We start from the raw sequence: 14083 nt of genomic DNA, 5'->3' as shown, positions 1-14083 counted from the left end.
ATATCAATTTTTTTTATTGTAATCAATAAAAAGTTTTTACATTATTCTTTTATCCCTAACACTTTTTTCTTTACTATTCAATATAGTCAATTTTAATATATTTTTTTTTTAGATCATGGCTTTAAACCCAAGACCTTGTTGATCCCGATGTTTTGTTACGACCAGTCCATTCATCGTTCATATGTTGTATGCGAGATCATACTATGGAGAATTCTTACAGGCGTCGAGAGGCAGTTCTTCAGCGCACTATTCCCGCTCCACCTCGAAATACTACGCTACTTGCGTACATCTGGATTCTATGGGTTGCCAGATTAGGATTTATTCAGTTGGACTGGCATCTGATCACAACCTTGGTTGAGAGATGGAGGCCCGAGGCATACATTCCATATGTCTGTTGAAGAGTGCATTATCACTCTACAAGACATAGAAGTGTTGTTGGGGTTACCTATTGACGGTTAGCCGGTCACCGGAGTGATGTACGATGACTGGTTAGAATTTGTCAACTGTACCTCGATAAGACCCCACCTGCGACAAGATTAAAGGATCGAGGTTAAGTTTATATAGTTAGGAACACAATTTCGTGAGCTCACAGATGATGCAAACGAGGAAACCGTCATAAGATATGCACGAGCAATATTTAAAAATGATGGGTGGAAGTCTGTTTTTAGATAAATCAAGTTATTTTTTCACTTGATGTTCCTGCCACTGTTAGATAACCTCCATGGTTGTATAACAACTATGAAAAGCAACAAGACCTGAGGTTCGAGAGATAGCTGGGCTCTCATACTTTTGCAACTATGGGCTTGGGAGCGATTTCCAACAATGGCTCCACAGCTACATCATGTTAATGACGCTCAGTTACTTGGACGAGCTTAAGGTTCTCAGTATGTTGTTTTAGTTCAATTTAATTTTTATATCACTGATCTAGTTAATTTTAATTCTAAATTTCAATTTAAAATTTAGGTGGATAAGACAAATTTTGTGTGACTAGGACAGCCACACATGTAGTCAACCAGTATAGATACATGTTTGATCTGCTTCAACCTGAACAGGTACATTATACTAAACCTAATTGATTATTTTATTCACATTTTTATTGTATTTGTCTTTAATATTCTCTATATAATTTTTGTGTTTCAGGTTATTTGGGAGCCGTACAAAATTATTAGCATACTTTGCCTAATTTTTCACATTGGTGAGTGGCATCTTCCTCAGCAAGATGTCTTATCGCCTTGTAATACTGAACCCGTACTGCATGATATTGACCTAAGGACTGGAGATTGTCCGAAAAAGTTGCACATTTGGTAGTGCGATGGCATTATGTGTAAGGTTTATTGCAGTGGGGGTTTCTCTTAAAACGTTTGACACAGATGTCACTCCAGAATATATTCATTGGTATAATAATATCACAAGGCGCTACGTCACTCGTCCGGGAGCATCGTGGGTCATTTGGTAAATGAATTAATATTATCTAATTATTTTTTTATTTAAAATTTATTTTAAATATTGTCTAATTGTTTTATAATTCACAGAGATCGAACAACAGTAGATCCATGAGGTTGCGAATGATCCGAATAGGTTCTTGCTATATGTAGTGACAACCAAAGTTATATGGAGGAAATTCATTATATGTACGATGTACCTATTGTTCCTCCACCAGCTCCTAGACGTAGGACCTATTCGGGAAGAGGATGAGTTTGATGAGGTTGCACATAATGTGGAAGAGTTGCCCCCTATGATGCAGACGCAGGAGTCAAACTAATTATGTTAGTTCGATGATGATGATGCCAGCATTTGGTTTCAGGACATTATGACTCAGGGCTGGTCCTTCGTCTTCATACGTGCATGGATATGGTCGGGGTCGTGGAGAGCATAATGAATATTTATATTATGAATCGCTGCAGAGGTACCAGAGCAACATCAAGAAGAACCGAGCAACCTTCAAGTTCGAAGTCGATGACAACAACCAGCTCGAAATCAACGACATCCGCTCTTGTGGGACACATTGATTTTGTAATTGTTTTTAATAATGAGGTATTTAATTTACATTTTTTTATTTTTATGAGTTATTATTTTTTAAAATTTATTCTTTTTAGAGTTTAAATAAAATAATAAAATATTTTTAGAAATTGTTTTTATAAAATGGAAAATTAAAAAAAAAAGAAAGGAAGAAAGAAAGAAGAAGGTGGAATGTGTAATAAATAATTAAAAAAGAAAAAAAAGAAAAATTTGTACGGTATTCTCGCGCTCTATCAAAATCTCACTATTTCGCTCTCGCTCTCGCTCTCACTCAAAATCTCGCACTCGCTCAAAATCTCGCTCTCGCTCTTGCTCAAAATCTCGCTTTTGCTCTCTCTCATAATCTCGCTCTCGAATTTGATTGGGAAGTTCAGTGGCAAAAAGAAGGAGATTCATTAGCTCGTTATTTAGTCAAGATGACAGAATCTTAAAAATTATTCAACAAGCTTTGGAAGGAATTCCAGGGGGACCTTATGAAAATTTAGAAATAAGATCTTTTGATAGAGGAAGGTCTCTAGAATGATAATTAAACAGACTCAATAATAATGTTAGGAAGGGCAAGATCGAGGGTTCAAAGTTGGACGTATAAATGAAAAGAAGGATCTAGATCGAATTTTCAACCCTCGACTTATTTAAAAAAAAAAACAATATTTTTACAAATAGTTTGAAAACAACAATATTTTCCTAAATAGTTTCTAAAATGACAATATCCTTTTAATTTTTCCGACTTTTGACCTATGTTTTTTTTTAAAAACCAAGCTAAGTTTTGAAATGTTAATAATAATAATAAATTTTAAAAACTTGTTTTCTTCTTAGAATTTAATAAAGAATTTAGATGTTTATTTAAGGAAGGTAAAATTATGGTAAAAGAAATTTGGGAGAAAGTAATTTCAAAAACTAAAAATTTAAAACAAAATTGTTATCAAATAAAGTAAAGTGTGAGAGTTTGATATATTTTCTTAATATTATTGAGAATAAACCATTAGCAACATTAACCTCGTAAAGTTATGAAATACTATATACTACTTTAATATGTGAACTTTGCACTTGCAACAAAATGAATATGAAGGAAAATTTTGAGAATGATGCAATATAACCCTTTTATCATTAACTACTACAAAAGTTTACATATAACCCAAAAGTGAGAATTTAAACAAAGCCAAAATTGCAAATAGAATGTGCTTTCTACTATATAAGGCAATAGAAGATAATGACAATAAATGGACATGTGAATATCAATGGTTTTTTTGGAAGTTGAATCCTCTAAGTGCAATATTATTACCAACAGAATATGCAAAAGGGATAAAATAATACAAAAATAGACATCTTCAAGAAGGTTGTGGAAGAGAATACACATTTGATGATTTGAAAGAAAAAGTTGGGCTTCATATTTGAGGGGAAATGTCAAATCTCAAATGCCTAAAGGCCCATTTCAAAAGACAAACCCTCTCATTTGTGGCTTATGATTCTTTTGAGTGTCCAAGAAAATAAAATAGGGAAATTGAACCATATAGCAAAGTTCAATATTTGGTTTAGAAGAATGTCAAAAAATGAAATTTGTTCACATTTATGGAAAAAGGTTGTTTTGCATGTAATCCCAATTTTTGATAATCCTAAAATGCTAGAGGATTTCAAGTACACTATGCTAATGATTGTCTCATCTTTTAATCTAAATCTCTATTATCTTAATTTTTTTTTAAAATTCCATTAAAAGAACTAAACTATTGCCCTTTAAAAAGAAACAATAAAAGAAAAAAAGAAAAGAAAAAGAGAGAGAACATAACAAAAAATATAGGGACAATACGTTTATTTAGATACTCCATGCAACAACTACTTCTTATAGTAATAGCAGATTGCTACAACCATAATTTAGGTTCATAGCTAAAGGATATTTTGGAAACTGAACAGCTGCAAACCTTGATAAAGATGAATCACAATAACTCATCTATTCCTATCAAAACCATCAAGTGGCTACCCAGAAAAGAATTACAAATGAGTTGCTAAGGGGCTTGATATTTTGTAATGGTTATTATATATCTACATGTACTCTATAACACAGAAACAACAATCAAGAATAAACAGCAAGCAGGAATACCAGGTAATTTTAAAGAAAAACGTCAAGAAAATGTAAAAAAGAAAAGAAAAGAAAAAAGCGGAGACTGACGAATTTTTTTCGGATTTTTTCACGTTTACACAATATTTGATATTCTAAAAAGGTCAAGTTTAATTTTTGTTTTCTTGTCATTTTTAAAACGTCAAGTATAATTGGCATAAGAGAGTTTTGATTATCAGGTGTTGGCTTAGATTTTTTCTTTTTAGTTTTAATTTTCCTCCCCGCACGCGCTTCTTCCCTCTACCGAATCATGAAACACACCCAAAACCTAGCTTCTACGAAATCTCTCTTCTTCCCATGCGATTGTACCCAAAACTTAGGGTTTGATACAATATGTGCCTTCACACAGCCGTCGTTGCTTCCACATTGCTGCCGGTGTCCATGCTAATGCATTAACGACAGTACCAACGCAAATCCCCTGTAAGTTCAACTCACACATTTTGATTCTACTTACTTTCTTCTTCTTAAAATGTTTGTTTGGATCTTTAGTTTGGATTTTTTTAGCTCTAGTGGATGGTGCTCTCAATTTCACTTATTCTTCTTGTTTTTCCTTTTCCTTTTCAACTTTCACTCTTTGTACTTGATGTTTGTCTCAGTTTTCTTGGTAGGCTTCTCTATTTCTCTTCTAAGGTTGGTGTCTTTGGGTTTATTTGAGAGTTTATGCTTTAATATGACTGAATTTTTGGTACTACTTGAATGTAACTAGTTGGTGGGTTTCTACTCTTTTTGTTATTTGTGTTATGATTTTTGGTCTCTCTGGTTTTATTTGGAGACTTTTGGAGTTGTTCTTGCTCAAATGTGAATCTAATTTTGGTCCTATTTGATGTTTATTTTTGTTTTGTTGGTGGATTTTTACTCTCTTTTTTGTTTTCTATCCTAATTTTTGGTCCCTCTAGGTTTACTTGGAGATTTTTGGGTTGGTGTTTGTCAAATGTGATTCAAATTTCCTTCCTATTTTATGTTTATTACTGTTTTCTTGGTGGGTTTTTACTCTCTCTATTGTTTTGGTTCAAAGTTTTTTGTTTCTCTGGGATTTTTTAGATATTTTTGGAGTTTTTCTTGCTAAAATATGACCTAAACTTGGGTCTTATTTGATGTTTATTTCTATTTTCATGGTGGGTTTCTTTCTCTTTTGAAAAAAATTTGAACTATACTTATAATTCTAGTTGGTTTCTCTTCCATTTTAAAAGTTAGTGATGGACAATTAAGGTTTTACTAAAGATTGAAAATGACAACATCGATGACATCTGGTTAATGAAACACAATCTGTATATTTATCAATATGATGTTTGTTTCATTGTTATTTTTGAGTGCGAATGTGTGAAACTGGATAACGTCCGTTCTTAGATGCATATAAACCATCTTCTCCCACTATTCCACTCTTGTTGTTATTTATTTTTTTTTGGAGGAACTGAATACCAATTTGCTATCTTTGACTAATTTTAGATAGTATTTAGGGGATGTTTTTGCATTAGGGAACATATATGGAACTACCCATTTTGAGCTTTGCATTTTCTTTGGAATAGAGCCATAAATAGTTCTTTGAAATTGTTTCTACTTCAAATGGATTTGCCAAGCTTGAGTTGCTTGAGTTTTTAAGTTCTATGTGATTTACTATATTTCTCCTTTAGATGTCATTGATGCTTGAAGAATTGTTCTCATTTAGTAAAAGTACATGTGGGGCAATACTCTATGTTATTTTTGGGGTGAAAAAGTTTATAACAATTGACTTTGTTGGGATATTCTACTTAAAGAGTATGCAAAATTAGTTCTTGGGAAAGGAGGGGTTAAAAGTTAGTAGAAAGTTGACCCGATTGGAATCTTGGAAGCGTTATCCTTGTGGTGTCATTGCCAAATGATATGCTTGTTTATGTGTTATCTTGTCCCTTATCAATCATGTAAGGGCAATTTCTTGTATTCTCTAAAATTCATTGAATTGAAAGTGTATTTTTCAAAGGAACTTTGTAAGTCTACATCTTAGATAATTTTCCTCTCCTTTTTGTAGCATTTTTGCTCCATTTTCCCTTTTTTCTAATATAATGGATATAATTTTATCGAAAGTTAACCATTAGTCATCATCTTTTCTTACTAGATTTACAATTATAGATAAATCATGGATGCATAAGAGTGTATTATTAAAAGATTATGAATTGGGTGTAGAAAACTTCATCAATTTTGGATTTTCTAATACAATAATGTGTTTATTCGTTGTCCTTGTTGAAATGTGGGAATTGGGAAAACCAAACTCACAATGGTATTAGAGATTATTTATACGTCAATGGAATTGATGAATGTTATGAAATTTGGTTTTGGCATGGTGAACAACTACCTAACTCATCCTTACGTGGAGAATCTTCCAAGTTTGACACCTACATGTATGAAGAGAACGATGTTGGAAGTATAAAAGAAATGGTTGAAGTTGCTCACGAGGAATAGTCAAAAGACCCAAATAAATTTGAGAAATTGCTTAATGATGCCGAAAAATCATTATACGAAGGATGCACAAAATTTACCAGGTTGTCTACATTAGTCTAGTTGTATAATTTAAAAGTTAGATATGGATGGAGTGATATTAGTTTTTTAGAACTATTCAAAACTTTAAGGAAAATTTTGCCTACTACCAATGAGCTACTAACATCAATGTATGACAAAAAAAACATTAGGTGCACTAGGAATGAATTAATGAAAAGATTCATGCATGTCCTAATGATTGTTGTTTGTATAAAAAAGAATATGTCAATGCAATTGAATGTCCTGAATGTGGTGAATCAAGGAGGTATGTTAAGAATGCAAATGAAGGGAAAAAAAACAAATTCCTACAAAAGTTGTATGGTATTTTCCACCAATTCCATGATTCAAAAGGCTGTTTAGAAGTATTTACTGTGCTAAGAATATGATTTGGCATGCTAATGAGCGAGAAGTAGACGGTAAATTACGCATCCTGCAGACTCTTTGACCTGGAAGTTAGTGATTTTATATGGCCAGACTTTGATTTTGAACCTAGGAATCTTTGTTTAGCATTTTCAGCTGATGGAACAAACCCACATGATGAAATGAGTTTTAAATATAGTTATTGGCTCATAGTGATAGTTATTTATAATCTCCCTCCATGATTATGCATGGAAAAGAAGTTCATGATGCTATCAATGTTGATATCGGGTCCAAAGCAGTTGGAGGATGACATCGACCCATACTTAGCATCACTAATTGAAGATTTAAAACTCTTATGGGAAAGTGATGTTGAATATTATGATGCTTATCAAGAAGAACTATTCAATTTAAGGACGGTTTTGTTAAGGACAATCAATTATTTTCCTGCATACAGAAATCTTAGTGGATGCAATGTGAAAGGGTATAAGACATCCAATTTGTGGAGATAATACGTATTCTATAAGATTGAAATTAAGGAACTCCTATCAAAAAGACCCGTGAGCGGAAGGAGATCGTTCCAAACCCTATTATGATAGAAATACACATTTACAATCAAACAGTAATAGTTATGCAAAACTCTAAATTACAGCATACTTCAAAAGGGAAAATACTGAGGTTCAAGAGAACTTACCCTTGAAAAACTATTCTTCTCGTTCCTTTGAACTTACTGCACGATCGTTTACCAACACGAACAAATCTACACTCGAACAGTAATCTTCTCAACAATCTCCTCGAACAAGAACAAATCTACACTCGTCCCTCGAATAGTAACAAGACACTTCCAGAAGGCTACCTTGGTATTCTCGGTGTAAGAATCTAGGAATTATGGGCTTTGTAGGATTTGGTAGAGGGTAGGAGGAATTTGAAAGATCGTGTAGACGATCGAGTAAGTAGGAGATAGTTTTAGTCTATCGTGTAGACAATGTACTCGATCGATTAGAAGATAAGTGACTATTATATAGAAAAACTCTTACACGATCGTGTATGCTCTCAAGTTATCATATAGTTAATAATCGCTTAATGATTGCATTCTGTAAAAATGAAAACAATTTTCATTTTATCCATTAGTTACCATAACTGATGACAACTTCCCACTAAGTTGGTTATGGGAGAAAAAAACGTAACCAATTATCTTATAATTGGTTTAATTACAAATATAATCAATATATTCATAACCTATAGTTTTAATATCACATCTCATGCAATATATAAACCATAGTTCTTTTTCTCCTTAGCATTTAATAATAATTTCTTCAATTAATGTATCTAATACATTAAGTCAATTATATTTCATATAATCGATCCAATTTAATTATATAATTAAATTTCCTCTTGTTAATTTGAACACTTCAAACTAACCCAAAAACTGATTCCCAATATGAATCCATTGAGCTACCAAGGGGACCTTATGGACCTATAGCTTGAAGCTCCAACGATACGTGAATAACTGACTAAACTCTTCAATCACGATATCCACCATCCATTAACTGCCGGACATTCCACTAAAGATCGATAGCTGCATTCTTCGTACTACAGATATATTTCTGTGTTCATTGGATATAACCAATCAACAGTACAATGACCCTTCACAAATCACTCGTAAGTACATCTAGACCAATTTACCATTTTGCCCCTGTAATTACACTAACTTCTTAAGTACTACTAATTCCTCTAATGAACAATACATCATAGTTCTACTATGAGTAAATCCTTCTCGGGCCAAGAGAAGGTATGGCGCCACATTGTTTAAGTCCTGGAATCAGCCCTTAAGGGAGCAATTTATCTACTTACCCTTAAATCGGGGAATGAGTGAATTCCGTCTTGTGTATTTGAGTTCCCAGCTCCTTAATCAGACGAATTCCCAAAGTGGTAGGTTTGAGTTGACGATCTGGCCACTCGCACCCATACAAATCAAAGGACTACCCTCATAGGCAGGAGTTCCCAACTCATTCAGGATTAAGGTCATGTTACCTATGGTCATCCTAGTGAAATGACAGTCTCTGTCATGAACGACGTTATATAACGAGACTAAACATTTCGTGGTCCGGTATTATACAAACTTTTTTCTTTGTATAGAGCATCTCCACTCGCATGTCTAATACATGAATGGTCAGGATCAGACAATTTGTAACACTTTACAACAATTGTAATATCTACAAAGTGGGCCACACTTGTAGTGTCAATAGGATAAGGTTTCCCTCCTTTATCTATTTACTACAGACCATTTAGGTTATCACTTAAAACACAATCCACTTGTATGTCATCACATACATGCTTAAGTTACAACGATAACCATGGATCTTAGTTTATTGGTTTGTGGTTAATGCAACTAAAATATCTCATATTTCAAAGACAATAGTGAAGAAAATATCTCATATTATTACATCACATAATGTTTTTTTATACAGGTGTTTACAAACTACTAGACCCTATGGGAAGAAAATGACATATCTTGGACATTAAAAATTTCTAGCATGCAATCATCTATACCGATGTCAAAAGAAGTCATTTATTGGTAAAAAAAAAGCTTGGAACAATTTCATAATCTTTGTCTGAAGAGGCTATATATTCAAGAATAGAATATCTTAAATTTCCAAGAGAAAAGAAGAAGAATAGAAACAACCTATATAAGGAAATACAATGAGTTGTTGGAATAAATTGTCTTCTTTTTTTAGCTACCATATTGAAAAATTTTTCATGTTAAACGTTGTCAAGATGTGATGCCCATTGAAAAAAAATGTTTATATGAATATACTGGGTATGCTTCTTGATATTCTCGAAAAAAGTAAGGATGGATTGAATGCTAGATGTGATTTAGTCCATTTGAAAATTCAACCAGAGCTCGCACCCGTTAGGATGACAAAAGAAACTTCATTCCTCCTGCTTGTTACACTCTTACAAGGGAGGAAAAACTTTTTGTTTTGAAGACATTGTCAGTAATGAAGGTGTTGAGTTGTTTGGTATCAGTAGAAAGAGTTGTGTCCCGCGGGAAGATATTATTGACTTCTGTAGCATGAGAGAAGTTAAGACTTTGACGTTGGTGGCATATATGGTACAAGTAATATAATGTTATTCGTTCAGGTACTCTAATCTTTTATAGGTACTCGTTTATTGACTTTTAATCTTTTATTCATATGATGGTGACGATTGTTGGGTCCCCACATGTGATGGTGACGATTTGCATTTTTTGGATATTGGCAATCAATTTGATCATTTTTTGAAGATGTGGCATGGAGATATTGGTGCTTATTTTTTTTTGAAGATATGGGTTAGGCAATATATTATTGATATTGGATATAGGAGTAGAATATTCATATGGTAATTTTGGAAACATGTGTGTTGATCATATGGGGTACTTGGATATATATAGTTGATGTAATTTTTGGAATTGTAGATATTTGTGTTTGTTCTTTTGGAATTTTAGTTTATATTGAGGTTTAACATTCTTTTTGAAATTATTCATATGGTCAGGTTGATAGTCTTCTATATAACTTACAAATTAGATTGTTCATATGGACTTTGTTATGAAGTTTGTTAACATTTTTATGGTTGTAAGTATAGATATGACAACTATGTTCAAGGATATATATATATATGCACTTTGTTACCTAGGTTGGTGGAAAGTTTGGGTTGATTGAAAAAGCTTAAATAATTCAATATATTGATGTTTGTTTACTTGATTGATAAAATGATCATCCTCTATATCATTTGGACTTCAAAACAGGGGCAATTATATTGGTAATTTCTAATGGTACAATTTTTTTTTTCAAAAACGAGCTTGATGAGTAAGATGTATCAAGTATTAGTTAAGTTGTCAGTTTTTCGGTGTTAAAAAGAAATTACATTTGACAAGTAAAAGTTGTCAAGTTATGAAAACCTTGATCCATAATAATGTCAAGAATTTAGATACTTGACACTTAAAATAAATCAACAAATCTCATATACATGATAGTTATAACATATCAAGTAAATTACAACTTGACATTTTCATCCAGTAAAAATTATTTCGCTTATGCTTGACACGAGCTTACATGACGTTTTGACTGTGAAAAATTATCAAGTAATACAGTTTTTGTAGTACTCGAAGGGGGCTAAAACATAAAGGGAGCTAAGCACATATCTTAGCTGATACGTAACTGCAACAAAAACTTATCTTGAATCATTGTTCTCCTCAAGATCTCCCTTTTTTACGTATCTTCCTTGCTATGACTCTGGTAAGGATCTGGTTTGTAGGAACCTCTCTTAAAGTTGTGAAAGATATAGGAATGAAAATTTTAGTGAACTTTTCTCTAAGTTTGGGATAAGTCCTTCTAAAGAATTTCTGCAGAATGATGGTAGAGATCATGTTGTTGTATATCCTATGAGGGCTCCCTAGGGCCCTTTATATATGACTCTAAATCCTAATCCTGTTAGGATAACCTATTTAATTATAACTATCTCATTTTATATCTCATATTAAAATTAACATTAAAATTATCCATTTTAATATCTCATATTAAAAGGATTCAAATATTTGAATCATATTCAAATATACTAATTCTCTCATCATCTCTTTAATTTGAATCTCTTTCAGATTAAATAATTTAATTATTTGAGTTTCATTCAAATAAATAACATCTCCATGTTATATTGTCACAGTTTGAATCTAATTGTAATAAAAACAATTTTGATAGTGAATCCTCGTTCAATTATTTAGGTGAGAATCTTTATTCTCTCCCAAGAATAATTTAGTAAATGAAATTTACCTTTATTCTTATTTTTCTTCCCATTAAGGTACTTCAAAAAATTCCTCATAATATTATTCCCCAAACTAATTTGAAAACAATTTTCTTATATAGCTCTAGTCACATAGTTTATTTTTTCTTGGATTAACATAGTACTTAATCCCGAGATTATTTAGATTATTATCTAAATCAAGCATATATTGACTTCAACATCCCATATGTTGCTGTCTTGTTCTTTATCCTTTAAGCTTGACATCTAATATGTCAATTAATAGATAAATATAAGCCATCTCTCCAATTATGACTCATTAATCACATGATTCATGAACAATAATGAATTGGTAATAGGACTTCGAAAACATTTCTTAATTAAAGACAAATTTAAAAAACTACACTACCATGTATATAGTGTCAAGGTAATTTTCCAAGAAATACTTTTCCTCAATTTTAACTTATATCGGTAATTCAAAATTAAAACTATGAGAGAAAATGACATGATTGAATTAAATATATAAAATATTTTAGTTAACATTAGGCAACCAAATATCCATTTAAGTTAAACATAGAAATCAAATAATTTTCAAAATGAATCCTATAAATCATTTCAATTGTTATGATACTCCAGTGATTTAGAACAAGTGCTGTTAGAGGGAAGGTCAAGTATTTCTTCACTGGATTAGGACATTCTTGAAGGAACCTGTGAAGGCCATGAGCGGAAACAAGGATCGTCCCATTTTTTGGTTTTTCACAGAATCAAATTTTACAGAAAACAAATTATGCATAATCACAAATAATACGACATGCAAAAAAATAAGAAAATAAAAATCAAGGTTTAGAAAAACCTTACCTTTGAAGATCCGATCTTCTTCGAATTTATTCCTCTCCAAAATTGGTCACGAACAAAAAAATATTCGATGGCTACGTGTCACGAACTCAAAACCCTCAAACTAAGATGGCCACCGCCAATTGGTTCCTCTTGTATCCTCTTTTGGGATGAGAATCATAGGAGTTGTGTGGGCTCTGTGAATTTTGGGAGAGAGAAAAAGTTTAAGAGGAGAAGGAGAATTTTTGGGATTTTTCTTTATCACACACTCATAGAAAGATTGAGAACTACTGTGAAGAAGATGATCTCACACCTAAAATCAACTCTGTGTGAGTTGTAGAGAGAATTAAGGGGGAGGGAAGTCATTTCCTTTCCTTTAAAATTCAAAAATAAAAATAAATTTAATTAATAAATAAATTTAATTTAATTTAATATATATATATAAAATAACTAACTTATTATATATATATACATATAGTATAACTTATGGTTTAATGTTGTATCTTATACAATATAACCTATAGTTTTAATTCTCTCATCAATGGTATTTAATATAAATCCCATTTATATAAAACTTAATTATATGAATCCAATTCACATAATTAATATTTGAACTAATTCAAATATTTATTTCCTCTCAAATAAACTTTATATATTATAATGTATTAAATACATTATAGTAAATATATCATATATAATTAAATTAAATTAATCATACCACATATAATTAATTCTCTCATTTAATTCAAACAATTCAAATTAATCCAAACTTGATTCTCATTAAATATCCCTGTTGAGTTACAGGGGGGACCTCATAGATCTATAGATTGAAGCTCCAATGGACACTCCACTAAAGACCGACAACTGCACCCTTCACACTACAGATGTATTTCTATGTTCATTGTATATAATTAGTCAATACTGTGATGACATTTCACAAATTGCTCGTAAGTACAACTAGGGCAAAATTACCGTTTTGTTCCTGTATTTACATCTAACTCTTTAAGTACCACTGACCCCTTTAATGAATAATAAGTCATAGTCCAACCATAATCAAACCTCTCTTGGGCCAGGAGAGGGTGTGGCGCCACATTGTTTAAGTCCCAGAATTAGCCTTTAAGGGAGCAATTTATCTACTTACCCCGATATTTGTGGAAGGAGTGAATTCTGTCTTATGCAGCTATGTTTCTAACTCCCTAATCAAACGAATCCCCAAAATGGTAGGCTTATTGAGTCGACGATTTAGCCACTCTCACCCATACAATTCAAAGGACCGCCTTCATAAGTAGGAGTTCACAACTCACTTAGGATTGAGGTCATGTCACCTATGGTCATCCTAGTGAAATGTAAGTCTCTATTATGAACGTCGTTATATAATGAGACTAGTCCTTTCACGGTCCGATCTTATACAAACTCGTTTGCATAGAACACCCCCACTCACATGTCTCCACAATTAGGATCAGATCATTTGTA

Source organism: Benincasa hispida, chromosome 6, assembly GCF_009727055.1.
Source record: "Benincasa hispida cultivar B227 chromosome 6, ASM972705v1, whole genome shotgun sequence".
Classification (NCBI taxonomy): domain Eukaryota; kingdom Viridiplantae; phylum Streptophyta; class Magnoliopsida; order Cucurbitales; family Cucurbitaceae; genus Benincasa; species Benincasa hispida.
The sequence above is the reverse complement of the archived record's forward strand: the minus strand, read 5'-3'. Positions refer to the sequence as shown.